We start from the raw sequence: 10,270 nt of genomic DNA, 5'->3' as shown, positions 1-10,270 counted from the left end.
ACTTTCTGACTTTTTGAATGAATAGATACAGTGAATGTCATGTTATTGAACATAACAAGACAGAAAATCTGAGGTTTTAAGTCCAAAGAACACGGCATGAGCGGAGTTAGCAGCAGAGTTAGCAGGAAGAATATTATCAATATTATAAATGCTCAATCAAACTTAACAACATTTTGCATCTGTTTTGGATGGACAGTTTCAAGACATAGATAACTGTACTGTAAGAGTTTCCTGTCTTCAAAGTGGACATTGACATGTTTTTGTGTTGAAGGCAAACAAGAAACTACAGAGTGGCAAGCTCCTCGTTAATAAAGCCAACAATGAGGTTGTGCTGTGCACACTTATGAATGGTGGGTTCATGGATGCCAACATTTTAATACAGCGTCGGTCGAAAAATACCAAACCTAACAAAACTGAAGAGACATGACAGTTTTCAGTTTCCTGTGGCTTTAGGCAATGACGAGAAATATTGGCCTTTCATCTGCTTAAAGAAGGTTTTTTTTTAAGGATGGACTGTTACACATCATCCATGTCATAGCTATATTTATATATATAGACGTCTACCACCTATATTAACATTCAAAGGTGCAATTAATTTCACCATTGTGCAGATATGTAATCAGATGAAGGCTCAGTAAGGAGGATTTCTAGAAGCTCTTCAAGCGGGTAGGTTCACCAATGAATATTCAGATCAGCACTTGAAAGGGATTTCAGAGGAAGCGGCTGTAAACACAGCTCCAGTTGTTTATGACACTGGTTGTTGAATATGTATTCTCCGTCATTAGCAAATGTTTGCAATTATACAGCTATGATGTAAATTATGGAAAACTTCCGTGGTTAAGAAGGGGGCTCCTGTCTTTTACCGATTTTTAGATGTCTGAACATACAGAGGGAGCCGGTCCGCTCTACATGCCCTCTTGTACTTTATGCATTTTTCTGATCGAAAGCATATTGCTGGTGTAAGATTATGTTAAGTTTTACAGCATAATACAGCCCAATAGACATTAGCAATATCTTCAATATGAATGAATATTTTTCCATTTTCTGGATGCACCATTTTCTGGGCCACAGTTGGACAATTAAGTGACTTAAATTCAGAATTTGTGCAGTTACACCGGTTTGTCTTTCACTGATCATTTTCTATTAATTGTATACGTCATTTTGAAACAACCCCTATAAAACACTTTGAAATATCTCATAAATAAATATAATATTGAAATAAGTTAAAAGATTTTTCTGGGTGATCACAAATTTATTTAAATAATGAACCTCGGGCTCCCTTCACTTTATTAATTCCTCACTTAGGCCTCATCACGCCAAGTGGGGCATAAGGCCTCCCCAAGGTCCCTCCATCTCTTCCTGTCCCTCAAGCCATTCATTTCCTACATCCCCATTTCGAGTCTATCCTAAAATGTAAGGGCCAATTAGTCTTTATTAGTGGAGAGACCCTTTTTTAATTAATTAGAATTAGATCAAATTATGTTGAATTCGAGAAATTGCAACAAACCAACACTAACAAGTAATTTGGAGGGAAAACCATCCTAAAATAAATTTACATAATGTTATGCCTTGGATTCTCAGTCAGTTCAGTGAGAATCTTGGAGCATGAGCAAGTCTCTCCCGAGGCTGGCAACAGTGGAGTCGAGCTCTTCTTGATGATGTAATCGGGAAACAACTCCCGGAGCTGTTTCTTGATGGTAAAAGCGAGCTGCGCAGCTCGGTATCAAAACAGAGGTTTGTGGGGCTTTTGAAAAACGAGCGATTTGCATATCGGGGGTTTTCTTTAAGTGGTAATGTGCAGGCTTCTCTGTTTTATTTGCTTGCTTGTTTTGTTTCGGCGACAGCTTCGGTCCTAAGCGCTCGATGCTGTGTGGTTTCTGCACGGGATTTCCCAGAGGTCACCTGTCAGTCAAACACTGTGTACTTGGTAGTGTGCTGTCCCTCGGCATCACGGTCCAAAACACCTTTTGTTAAACTGCAATCTACATACTCAAACAGGCTAAGCTCTGCCTTCATGCAAACATCCCATTACTTTGAAACCCTCTTTCACAGATCAGTACTCTCAGATGGAAGCCAGGTTAACACGCACGTTTTCATGGTGTCCCGTCAAAATCGACATCCCACAAGAGCGTGCCTCGCCGGAACTGCGGCACTTGTTTTGCAAGCGTTTTGTGGAGATAATTTACATTATGAAAACATTAGTGCATCACAATTTATGCTTTTTATATTGTTATTAGGTCAGCCTGGCACACAGAAGACATGTTAATACTGTAAGCGAAAGATGTGCACAGCGGGCTGTGTTTTGAAAAAAGGTCCGCGCTTTGCGTTACCAATGGAAACCTGTCCTTTGAAGTAACTTAATCACATAGCAGGAAAAAGGTCTTTGAGCCGTATTAGAATTAATAATGCTCTTTGCTGAAATGGCACATTGTCAAAGGCAGAGCTGAGGGATGTAAAGCAAAAGAAACCCAGAGCGTTCCGCAAGACAGTTCGAACCAAGCAGTCAATGTCCGTTCCATGTTTCCATGTTAGATTTGCATAGAGCACAAGACACTGACTATTAATTTCCTAACTGTAGCCTGTGGAATAATAATAATCCTTTTTAACCACTTGTATTGATTCAAAATAGTTCAGTTTCTTTCCGCCATTTCATTTATGAATGAAGAGATGATAATGATGAATTTTGCCTGTATAAATGCCTGCATAATGCCTATGGGTTGTTGTGTATCTTACCAGCATGATCTATTACTTTTATAATCTGCCTGATTTTAATCATTTTCATAGCTGCAAATAAATCAAATTTCAAACAATGTGAAAGATATGAAAATCAAGCTCCCATAACTGTTTGAGAAGTCCTCCTTGGGCCAGCGTGTCAGGCGAGATTGTGATTCAGCATTGATCCGTCCCTGTGGGCACCAGCAGCAACACGATCCTCGCTCTGCGCTCAGGTCTTGTTTATGACACACGCAGTCACTTGCACAATGTCGCCCACCACACCACTCAGGTTTTCTGGGAGCTACAGTACAATCGCAGGATCAATAAACGGGAGGATTGATTGATGAGACTGTCACAGCCGAAATGAAGTCACAGAAGAATCCTCCAGGTCAGGAATTGCTGAGGAGAAACTGCATGGCTGCGGAGTTTGGTGGCTGCTTGGAGCTCGCTGACAGTCAGCCTGATGAGAGAGGAGCGGAGTGTGGAGCCACAGGGGTTTCAGAGCGAGCCTCGTGGCATCATTTACATCTTCTGTAAATCACTTTAAACCGCTCCTGGAAATTTGCTGTCAACTCTTGGATTATCTAAGTATGTATTAAAAATCTTTTGACAGATAGATAGATAGATAGATAGATAGATAGATAGATAGATAGATTTATGTAGGGAGAGGAAGAGAGAGTTATAGTTATGCATTCTTACTGTGTCTCAAAACAAATCTGTGCTAATACAATCATCCATCTAAAAAAAAAAAAAATACAAAGCAAAAACAGATGCATATGTATAGCTACAAAACCAATAATTGTGCAAAAATTATTATTTACAAAGAAATTAAATAAAAAAAAAAATGGGCCCAAAACTTACTGTTTAAATAAATAAATAAAAAATAAATAAATAAATAAAAAAAAAACTATACAAATTAAAAAAAATGTTACAATATGTAGGAACCAATTTATTTGTAGTTTTAATTAAACTGATGGTCTGTAAATTGTTATTATCATTATTATTGTTGTTGTTGTTGTTGTTGTTGTTGCTGTTGTTGTGGGTGTTGTGGGCGTTGTTGTTGTTGTTGTTGCTGTTATTGTTGTTATTGTTGTGGCCTGAATCAAAACACGACAGTACGCTCCACATGGGGTCACGCACACACACACACACGCACACCGGCCAATTTCTTTGTAAGGAAATCCTAGGTTGCCATTAAGACACTTAGCCTGGTGAGAAGCTCAGGTCTCAACACAAATCAACGTAGCGTCAGCATTTTCCTGTTGGAGAGACCTGAGGGCTTTGAAAAGTTCAAGACCGACGCTGAATTTTTCTCATTTTCGCCTCGGTAAACAAACTGATGCTATTGTGCAAGTGTTGTAAGGTTTGACACTGCAGGGCAGGTGACTTTGTCAGCCAAGCAAAGCATACAAGGTGCATTTATAAAAAAAAATAAAAATAAAAAAATAAAACTGTTATAAAGGCAACTAAAGTGATATGATTTGGTAGCAAAATGCCTATAAAAAATATTGCATCTATTTCTTGTACTTGATCTTTTTAGCTTATTAACATGTTTTGCATATAGCACAGGTTAGCTAGAGAAACTGAAATACTGAACAATGCCTACATACTGAATCAGCATTAGTTTACTTTTTAATTTACCTGCAGTGAATTTTTTGTTATAGGACTGAGTGATTTGGACAAAATCAAATATCAATATTTTTGACAGAATACCTCGATATTGATATTATGGCAATATTGTAGGAATGACTACTGGTTCTTTTGCAAAAATTTACACAATGGGATTTTTGATAAATAATCATTAGTAATGTGAATATTATGACCAAATAGGTAGAGACAAACAGCAGAATATTTTCTGTAATGCAGCATTAAAAAACAGGAAAAAACAAGACTTATGCTATATCGTGATATCCAAATATCTAGTCTTATATCATGATATCACAATAATACCAATATATTGCCCAGCCCTACTGTGGGCTGGGCAATTTACTGGTATAGAGCAGCAGCTGTTACATTTCCTTGTTCTTGCAGCTGTCTGTCATTCTGTGGCTTATCATTTTGTCTCATCAATAAAAATATTTCAGGCAACGGAGGCACAACTGTATTGTGTTGCATGGCCTGTAGTTAACTTGGCAAGGCATTATATATCTGCTGTGTGGTTGTCTCGTTATGCATATGGCTACTGCCATGCTGTTGTAAGCTGCGTGTTGGGATGATGTGGAGCCTCCTCTGGCTGTGTGGAGCCGGGGGAGGACAAGGAGCAGCAGGAGGTCAAGGTCTGGGGAAGACTTGGAGGTTTGTTAGGTCGGGCTGCTCTCTGGCAGGGAGTGTTGATGCTCTGTCCACAGGCCACCTTGGACCTTTTAGCACACAGCACCTCATGACTCTCGATCATACCTACTCATCTCCATCGTGACAGGAATATGGAGGAAAGAAGACGCTGCTTTAACTCAGGACTGTCACTTAAGTTTGCTAAAAGGCTCAAAGAGGCTGATTTCTTACCTGAGGACATAAAACAGGATGTATTCGGTGTCAGGACGCTCTTCCACGACCATGACCTTGTCTGTCTTTGTCACATTGGAGTCGCTGAGGGTGAGCCACTCTCTGCCTGCCACAATGTCACTGATGAAGTGACCTGTGAGACTCAGAAATACAAATACAAATACAGTCAAGGCAAGGCTCACACAGGAATGTGATCAGAACAACAACAAAAATGTAGCCAAAGGCAGGAAAACAAGAATATTCACTGGAAATATATCCCATCTCTAAGCAACACAGCTAATCTCTAACCAGTTTCCATCACAGTATGAGTAACCCCTTTCAAGCTGGGAAAAAAAGGGATACCTCCACAGAGATCTAAAGCAACATCGCTTCAAGGAGACATCTGAGTAGAGACAGATAAACAAGAGCTAATGAGAACACAGTTTAGCAGTGGCAGACGGACAGTAAATCTACATATCTGTTGTTAAATCGATCTGTCTAATAACAACTGTGCCAGCAGTCCATGTGGTCGCTTCCGGTCCAAGGGCTTCTATCTCAGGAACTGCTAGAATCCCAAATAAAGTGTGTGTACATTTAGGCTAAAGCACCCACACAGGCACACTGACCAAGACAATGAGGCATACGTGATGTCATTTCCATTTCAAAATGTTCATACTAGGAACCACTTTCACTGCCTTCAAAGTCAGTACTCACAACATGCCTTGACTTTTTGACTTATGTGTGTTATTTTTCTCCTCCAGCAAATGAAGTCAAAACACTGAATCAACTAATGACAAGTGATGGGTGCTGATAGGTGGAGAGCTCGCTCATTGGTCACCCATGACACCCATTATTTTAGTGAAACTGTAGTGTAAAATAAATAAAAATGATGGACATACTGTCTGTTCTGGGCAACCTCCTGTATCACTGGAGTTTACGTGACGACGCTGAAGGCAACACGTGGGCTATTTGAGGTGTTAAATGTAACCTGGAGGACAAGCAAAATCTGGGGCTTGAGTTGGGTTCAGACATTTAAAAAAAAAATGCCTGGCAGGTTCAGGTTGGGCTGGGTTACAATGCTCTCGGACTTGGGTGGGGTTCGGACAAAAATATGTGGTCCGATCTGCACTCTAGTATGAAAGCTGCACATAAATGCTGCACATATCAAAGCAAAAAGGAAATGGCATGAGCTAGAGGTGAATTCCAACCCAAAGCTGTCTCCTGCAGCAGAAAATGCAAGACCATGCTCTGCATCCGTGCAGCAAGGCTAGTGCTCAGCCTTGTCTGAGCTGCTTTCATGTTGCGGGTGGCGTTTAGGTCCTGGGAGTCTGGTGACTCGTCTTCTCCAAAGCCTGACATTATTTTCACCTCTGTGACTCATTGCAGGCTGCTGCTGCGCTGCTTGACATTCTGATGTGGAACAAACAGCCGGCGGCCCACTGCCTCAACCTCATCAGAAAAAGCTGTTTGTATCTACCTTTTTCTGCCTCCCTCTTTCTTCCTCTATCTCTTTCTTCCTTGTTCGACTGCCTTTGTGTGTTTGTCAGCCCTGCAGCTCAGCAGGGCTGACAAAGTCACTCAGCTCAATCGCCTACTATTGTACGGAGCCATTCTCAAAGGAATCCATAAAGAAGGAAAAGTCAGATACTTTGAAACCATATGCACCTGAGCTTTCAGAGGAGACAAACCCCTGACTCACCAAACCAGTCCATAGTGGCCTGCGGCAGCAGCTAACTGGCCAATTACACATGTTGAATCAGCTGAGGCTTTTGATGAGACAGAGCTTTCATAAAGTTATATTGAAATCAGGGGCACCACAGTGGCTGAGTTGGTAGTACATGAACCACATATTGTTATTACGGGAGCCTGGGTTTGACTCTCAGAATTGAACCTTGCATTTCATTCATCTTTTCAGTGTGTCTCTACTGTCAGTCTGCAATAAAGGAGCGATGCAAAAAAAAGGAGGAAAGGAGGAAAATTGTTGATATTGTATTATGCTGGCTAGCAGACCAGAGACAGCTGTGGTAAATAAACTTTCCTCAAAAGCAAAAAGCAAATAAAAACATACCATTAGAACATGTTGGAAACTTGGGTTTCAAAAATGAATGGACTTCCCATCCACTAAAATTGCAAGCCTGGTTCTGATGTGTTTGACTTGCCAGTCCAAATAATCGTTGATTGTATCACTGAACATTTTGAGCTTGCTGATGCACTAATGACATCACAGCAATCGATGGGACATATATAAATGAAAGCATGTGATTAACCGTGAATGGGTAATTTTGCCCAACAGTTCAGCCAGGTTATCTGCACAAACGAGCGAAGTAAGGCGGCCATAAGCGCACAATCAGCCTCAAAAGAGACTGAGTTTCACTGCCGTCTGTTAACTGTTAATGCCTCTTTAAGGCCATAGAGGAGCACTCCAAACATACCTTTTCACTCTCAATAGTCACAGGCCACCGCCATTCAGTGTCACAGTGAAAATAAATGACAGCCTGATTACTGCGGAGGTCAGAGATGTGATAATGATATGGCTGTCGCAAACAGCAGCTGTTAATAATAGAACACAAAACGGCACAAATAAATGGGGGCATTAACGTCATAACAGGTTGCTCTGCAATTACAATCCAATCCCCTGGATTCTGAAAGCTGCCAGGCTCCTGTTGTTTTCAACATAATAAGAAAAAAGTGAGTGTGCATGCACAGTGCGCCAGCTGGAAGGACTTGAGCGCAACTTGGCTGCAGCCCTGGTCTCTGGACAGCCTGCACTGACAGCAATTATCGGTATGTGTGTCTATGCATACTTGTTTATTTGTGTGTGTGTGTGTGTGTGTCTTTGTGTCAGTGCCATATTGGAGTGTGGGGCTGGCAGCATAGATAAAGCCTAAGGCGAGGCTCCTTGGAGAGAAATGTGGGTGTAGGGTCTTGCCACTGCAGAGGAGACCTTTTGAATAAAAGCCTCTTCCCACTGAGGAGTCCAGGTGAGTGCACAATTAAATTCTAATAAAAAGAGATTCAAAATGCAAATGCATTCCTTTCCTTCCAAGTAGCTTGTCTGTGTTTTTTTCCCCCCTGTCTTTAATGAAGACGGGCTGCATGGCACGCTGCTTTAAAGCTCCTGTTGTGTTTCTTCTGGCTCTGTCCGTCCCTGTTTGAAAAGCAACATCACAGCCAATGAGGAGGAAAATCAGACATTGTATTATAGCCGTGACACATGAGAAGAAATCAAACCTAGTTGATAGCCAACAACAGGATATGATACATCTTCATCACTAGACTGTGTGCCAACATCCTTAATGTGCTTAGTTTGAGGTGGACAATGACAGTGCTGATAAATTTAATGCTAAAATATACGAATATGCTTTTTATTGCTACATAATTTGGAATATTCTCCAAGTCATTTTTAAATGGCTCAAATTCTGTGTTGTGCTGTTCCAGTAACGTTTTGTCTTGTCACTTTTTTTAATCACAGTAGCACAGACTTCCGAAGCCAAATTCAGTGAAGAAGAAACATGAGAGAAGAGAATCTGTAATGCTCTCCCCTCCTCAACATCCACCACTGAGGTGTAACTGAAGAAAGCATTTAAAGGAAAAGTTTACCCAAAATTACAAAATAAAAGATATTTTCCCACTTACCACCAGAGAAGTGTATCCATCCAGATAGTTTCTGTGTGATTTGGTGAGGTTTCCAGTCTGCTATGGTTTTCCCTGTCTCCAGGCACCCTAATACAACGGGATGGAGTGGGTAAGGTACTCAAAGGAAGGTGGGGCGTTACATTTGGCGCCACTGGTAGTGAGCACAGTCAGGTTTTTTTTTTTTTTCCCAGTCTAGCAACAGAGCAGGTCTGCTCTATTTTAGCTAACTCGCTGTTCTCCCGATTTGTTCGCCTGAAAAACACCTCTTTAGTGTCAAAATGTTTTAGCTGGGGCTTGTGAAAAAGGTCCAGTATTTTCTTCAGTGAGTATGAGACACAAGAATAAGTGATAATCTGTACTCAGGTACATCTTTTTCCTTTTAAGTGAATAGACTCAGATATGCCCAGTTCCCACAACACTCCATCGGGCAGATACAGGTTGCTGCTATTCTTCAGCAAAAAAATAGTTCCTAAAAAAACTCATGTCTGCAACCATGCATTGTTTTTGTAAAGAGCTGCTGCTTTTTTCCAAGTAATTACGTTTAGAGTTTGAGCTCCAAAAAACAATACCCACCCAGCCCTGGTGTATTGGGGTGAAGGGAGACAGATTGGAAACCTCACCAAATCACAGAAACTATCTGATTGTATACAAGGGGTAACTGGATTTTTTTTTTTTTTTTTTTTTAATATTTTGGGTGAACTATTCCTTTAATCTCCATGACTGCTCCAGCGCAGCCACTCAGCAGCCAGCAGTAACACACACTGGTTGAGCTAACAGGTGCCTGCTGTTAACCATAAAACTCCAGTATTATTTCAGGATGTCATATAATCTTAATGCGCCCATTTATGGTGGCAGCACTGACAGTGAGGCGCCTGGGAAATCGTCAGTGGGCGACTGTGTGAAAGGATTTGCCTTGAACCTTCGTTTCACAAGTGGATCACTTGACCTGCCGAAGAAAACTTTTATGAATTTTCAGGCTGTGCATCTCCGTCGGTTGTGATTCAAGCGGTTTTATGTTTAAAAGTAATCTCCAAATGCTTTAACAATGCAAGCTGTTTTGATCTTTGAGCATCGAACTGCATGCCCACTCACCTTAGTGCTCTCTCTCTCTCACTCTCTCTCTCTCACTCTGTTTTTTTTTTTTTTTTTTTTTTGGGATGTGACTCATTTTCCCATATGATCAGCTAGAGAGGGCTATCAGCGCGGAGCCGAAAAATCCTTCTTCTCCCTACACACTAACCCTATCTGCTCTCCTGCAACACTCCTCCACGCTGTTCTCCTTGAGGACAGTGAGGGGGATGGGGAGGGGAGCGGCGATATACAAATCAAACACTCATACGCCTTCAAGACATTTGTTCTGATAGGGTCTCCTGGGTGAGAGTACTTCTAGTAGAATGGTTTTTAATCTGCTCTCACAGCGCCTGCTCACCATATCATG

This window comes from Myripristis murdjan, chromosome 9 (genome assembly GCF_902150065.1).
Source record: "Myripristis murdjan chromosome 9, fMyrMur1.1, whole genome shotgun sequence".
In the NCBI taxonomy this organism is placed as follows: Eukaryota; Metazoa; Chordata; class Actinopteri; order Holocentriformes; family Holocentridae; genus Myripristis; species Myripristis murdjan.
Note: the sequence above shows the minus strand (reverse complement) of the source record.